Source organism: Mugil cephalus, chromosome 8, assembly GCF_022458985.1.
Source record: "Mugil cephalus isolate CIBA_MC_2020 chromosome 8, CIBA_Mcephalus_1.1, whole genome shotgun sequence".
NCBI lineage: Eukaryota > Metazoa > Chordata > Actinopteri > Mugiliformes > Mugilidae > Mugil > Mugil cephalus.
In genome coordinates this window covers 19,314,256-19,320,255 of record NC_061777.1, presented here as the reverse complement: position 1 = coordinate 19,320,255, position 6,000 = coordinate 19,314,256, and positions in this window count along the sequence as shown.

Genomic DNA, 6,000 nt, shown 5'->3' with positions numbered 1-6,000 from the left:
AGAATGTCAATAGGAGGATCTGGTTACCTATGCTGAGGGAGAGGGAGGAACTTAATTGCTCCCAGTGAGTGCAGTCTGAGGACTTGATTAGACCTTGAACCACTTCTCATGTTTTTCATTTGTGTGGTGACGACCTTCCTCCTGACTGAAATCAGCCCGGGCTCATTCCATGTCCACTGCTCTCTGGAGATTCATGCCCCAGTGACTCCAACTGACTGCTGACTTCATTCAAGTAACTCTGAAGAAAATCTGCTAAGCATAGACCTCATTTTATACTTTCTGAGAAATGCCTTGCATTCTTTATCTCATGACCACCAGCTATTTCTTTACATTACAAATACAATTTAAGGGCCACTCAAGGTATTATTGAGTTACCTTAAATGGGTTTGATATTTTTTTTTATAAGAAATTATGTATTTCAGTAAAAAAACTTTATGTTTAATCCAACAAATGTGTGGCATTTGAAAGCGGTGAACTCTAAAAATTAAAATTTCATATCCCCCTAAATAATGAACGCGCTGGTGGCAGGAGCTGATGTCTTGTAAAGCTGGTTGTGCTATTTTATAAGATCAAGGCACAACAACTACAAACACAGAAAGGGAAGGAAATCACAATTATAGCGCTCAACTGACCCACCTGCCATTAGCAAGATGAATTAGCTCGGTCCATGCTAGTGACAACAGCCACAGAGGGAAAATGATCCTGGTGCCTCATAGACCTGGGCTCCCAGACACCACCAGGAAGCAGACAGGGGCCGCCTGGACCCCAGAGACCCAGAGAGAAAGAGAAAGAGAGAGAGAGAGAGAGAGAGAGAGAGGAATAAACAAGATAAACACATTTACTAAGGCTGCAATTGTTTGCAAGAGTGATAGGGGTTTACTTCTGGTGCAATAAAATAAATTATGCAGCACGGTGGAGCATGTAGTCACGGTGGTTACACTGCTATCTGAGGTGATTCTGGTGTTTGTAATATTTTTTATTTTGAGGCATCATTTTCAAATTTAAGAAAACATGAGAAACGAGTGACTCTTTCATACAGAGAAACCACATACTATAAAAATACCATCACTTGTACAACGTCACCAACAGAAAAAAAAAAAAAAAAAGAAATAAGGCAAGACCTCTAATCTGTAACGTCCTTCCAAGTCTGAGCTGTGGTTAAGATTTGGTTCATTCTGTTAGATAAAATTTTCCCCACCGAAGGCTAAAACTTCTTCTTTACATTCTACACTTTGGATGCCTTCTGATTCTTCACGCAACTTTCGGGGTTTTGTTTAATGCAAACGCACACACAGCATTCTGAATTTATGCATTTTAATTATGATAAACCAATGACAGTTGACTTTTATAGGTGCTTACTTTTTTAACAGCATGTTTGTGCTGACATACAGCTACAGCATGAACATAATTGTCGCTACCATCCCCACAATGGTTTTAACCACATTTTTCTCTCTGCCTAGACGTGGTAATCTGAAACTTCCATTTCCATCTATTTTTGCGAGATTGTACGTCTCTCTCTAGCTATTTTGACAAACATATGTATTACTGTGCATCGGCAACACCAGATTGCAGAGATGTCAGTAATTTTGGACGTCGTCTATGAGCTGGTCTTTAAAATTGGGTACAAGTCACATCGTCATACTGCCCCCGCTGACTATCTCTGCATTACGTTGTACGCAGTGTTAATTTCTGAGGACACACAGAATCCTTGTTCCAAACCGACAGAGGATATGTCTGGCAGCCATCATGAACACACAAGAAAAAAAAACAACAGAGACATGTGGTTAAATATTTGTGGATTTGCAGCTTGCAATTAGTTTGCTTTGACTATAAATAATGTTTCAAGCAGGTTGAGGACCCTTGTCTGACACAAGCAAAACATGTGATACATATCCAAGAGAGACTATATACTTATTTATTAATATAAATTGTGCTTTCTTTCATACAAGACGTTTTGTGATCCAGTTTTGGCTACAGTAGCTCCAGGATTGGGTGAAGTTGTAGCTGAAATACAACCGCAGTGTAACTCAAATGTGAACACCGGCCATGAACACTGGAGCCTTTGCTTCATGTGCGGCATCTCTGTTATATCCCTCGTCCAGTTTCTAACGCAGGATTTTGGTTGAAATAATTTGTCTTCCAAACCAAAGAGAAACACACCCTCACTAGATCATCTGGCTGATTTCCTCAGGTGAACTTATCTTTATTTGTAAAACCTTGTAAAGAGATTGTTTTGAAGCCCAGATGTGCAGTAAAGAGTGCGGCGGGCGATGTTTCCCACATTTTATACATCGCTGGACTGACGTGACAAGAAACCCCTGTCATCGTCATAAATCTGTTGTGAAACAACGGGCCACAATTCTTCATGACAATATTCTTAAATGGCCAATATCTGTATGCTCATCAGATTTGATGGCCAGAAGTGGTGGAGTGACTGATGGCATGTAAAATATGACATCATGCTAATGGTCAGCTATGCTGAGCTCTGGACCAGTGGAGTCACTGGTCTCATAATGACTTCCTCAGGATTCAGAATCAGCTTCCTTCTCTGCAGCTCAGGGTCTTCTCCCCCTCCCCAACACACAGACCCTTTGGCCACAGTCTTCCTTCTTGCTCCTGTAAATCAATAGCTGAAAACAGATGAAGAGTAATTGCAGAATATACTATACATTGCTAATTCTTACCCAAAGACCTGTGTCATTTATATATGCTCTAAAACAGGGGTCTTCACTGTTTTTCAAGTCAAGGACCCCCAAACGGATGGAGAGATTAAGTGTTGTATATTAAACTTGGCCTAGTGCTATTTATAAATAGACACTATTATTATCATTTTGCATTCAATATTAAGCTTTTACTAAAATATGTTGTGTTCATGTTAATGTGTATTTAAGGAAATTTAAATTTGTTTGGGAAAACAAAAAAAAATTTAAAAAAATGTGTAATCAACCAAAGATTTTGCGACCCCCCCTGCAGTACCTCGGCGGACCTCCTGTTGGAGACCTAGGCTCTAAAACACAGTCATAGTGTTATGTGTTAACGTGTAATTCATCTAAAAGCACAAGAATCGCATTTCTGAAATAATTAAATCATTACGTGCAGCATTGCCTTATTTACAGCACATACCATGACCTTTCATGCGACATTTAACATTTTCAGTTGTGCCATGCTATTTAAACAATGATACATTTTTGTGACTTGGACAAGATATGAAAAATACAGAAAAATCAAGTGTCTATGAGAGAAAACTGTGTGATGGTGTTTGCCAGCTAGAGCTCTAGTTCCTGGACAAATATGTCCTCAGTATAACCGCCTCACATCTGTATTTGTTCTGCTCTGAATCATAGGTGGCCCAAAGCTGTCTTGATAAATAGCTACTTCAGGCAAGTATGGTGTATGCTCTCTGACACTATAGGTCACATAACCTTGTTGTCGGGACTAAGACTAATGCAATGTGAAGTGTCAAGTTATTATACTGAAACTAGACTGTGGAGCGGAACCTGAGCCACTGTGGTGATAGCAAGTAGGTGAAACAAGGCAAGGTGAATGTAAAAAGGTCATAAAAGGAGGAGATACCGAGCAAATGAGAGCGTATGGAAGGGAAAATATTCTACACTAAGTGGGTCTTGTTGGAGGTGAATAGGGGCACAGAGGTTCTCGCTAGTCAACGTAAATCATAATTGGCTGCTCCGAGCTGGAGCGATGCAAAACACACTGCTGACTTGCTAGTCGCACATGATGCCAGGAAGGGAACGTGTTTGTTTATTTCAGGAGAACTAAATAATGCAGTAATAATCCTCCTCACCATGTCTCCCGAGCAAATGCCTCAGCACCTGTCAAGAATTTGCAGTATGTTGTCTATTGAGAGAGTTGCAAGAAGAAAACATGTTATTATTACAAAGCCAAGTAAACTAAAGTAATTGTCTGCAGATGGCAAAAACAAGCCACAGCTGTTAATACAGTGTGAAACATAAGATATGAAATATAAATGCAGCAGCGAGGGACTGAGAACAAACTGCATCAGACCAAAAGCTAATGACTTCCCATTACACAATGTAGCCTATAGCCACACTGCACTAGATAGTGCACAGAGGATGGAAAATGTGCTGTAAAAATGTGTTGTTACTTAAAGTAATAACCGGAGTCAAAGCTGCCGTGCGGTGGGTTACAGGTATGAATTGACTTCAGCAAAATTAACTTTTCACCAACATGTTATGAAATGCAGTAATGTGTATGGGATGATTTTGTGTCCTTTCAAATAATCATGATGAAAACAGATGGCTCAAGCTATGACAGTCATGCAGCATTTTAGGATCATTTTAGGATCATACATCCAAATTTTACTTTTTGTTTTTCTTTTTACCAAGAGATAAATGGGAATATTAAACTCCTGTAAAGGTGAACAAAAACACCTAAAGCTTGCATAATGCGTCACATATTTGCATATGTAATATGTGTTATAATTCTCTAATAAATACAAATTGTTACCAGTTTGTGCTGGCGGCGTGAAGTTACAAGAAGTTACTGCGCCACTGGTTCAAAATACCCCCGCACATTACCCACGATTACACCTTCTCGTTTCGGATAAAACCTCTTAACTCTAAACTAAGCTAGCTAGCCGCCTTCTGTAGACTCATATTTAGCGCGTGCTTAGCAGCGCCTGACTCCACCTAATTTAAAAATGGACAAAGACGAAGCGAAGTGTGGGTGAGACAGATAGCTAGCGACCTGTGAGGGCATCAACCTGTTACTCAAAGCAGGCTCACCAATAATTATGCATTTCCTCGTCGGCTTCACTTCATAGCCCCGGAGGTCACTGCTCGGTTTAAAACCCTTTCATCTTGCCCTGACGCTTTTTGAAGTCACTCATTCCATTTGCCGGGTGAATCTGTCTCTTAAGACATCTTCTGCCCATTCTGAACACTGCCGTGTTGTCAAAGGTTCTCCTGGGATGAATATAATCTGGACTCATATATGTACATGAACACACAGTCAGCTCCACCGTTTGTAAATTGTTGCGTCTTTTGTAAAGTCAGAATGTTCACCATCAAATTCTTCCCGTTTGAGGGTATTGATAGTGATCTCATGGTCCCTCCCCAGCTGAACCAGTACATGGCTCACGCAGACAAAGAGACACGGGAGAGCACACATGGGACATCTAGATGCAGCTTAATAGAATGTATGCAATGATCTGTATCCCTGCTGGTGGAAAGAGGCAATAAAATGACAGGTTGGTACAATTCCATGGTGTACTGGTGGTGGCTGCTCCAGCGTTGCGCAGCTATCGCTGAGACGGCTCCTGTTTTCCAGCTGCAAACAATGAGGAAGGTGAACAATAAGGTTCATCCAGGTTAGCAAACCTCAAACATAACTCTGACTGCTGAGTTCTTTTAGAAGCTCGACATGACTCACAGCACTTGAGGAAGCTTTTGATAATGTTTCCCAGCATGTTGCCATCCTTCTTTTGTATCGTCCCACCTCCAGCGCGTGAAGGGGCTACTTAACGGAGCTTTTTATGCTTTCGGAAAGAATGAATACAAACATCAGAGGCATCTAGACAAGAGCGCGTTGTCACTTTAGGTAGACTTGTCACTTTATACCCTTTTTAAAGCTTGCAAATGAATTTAGTCTGGTGTCTGGTGTACTTACTCAGTGTCCCACTCGCCTAATCTTCAGTAACAAATTGGTTCAGCGACAACTGGCTTGTTTGTTTTCAGATGTCAGGATATACAGTACATCCAAGCTATGACAGGAGACATGAGAAAAATACATTTGAATGTTTGGTGTTTACATGTTGGAATCTATCTTTGAGCCGGCCCAAAGAGCAAAATGTCACCTCACTGTTCCACTATAGTCTTATTTATTTACTCATTTACTTAATTAATAATACGAATATTGCTGTATGTGATATGAAGAAGAAAAGTATCTCCATGAATTTCCAGTTGTGTTTATGATATTTTTCTTCCAGTAGACACCTTCCATATACATATATCTATAAATATC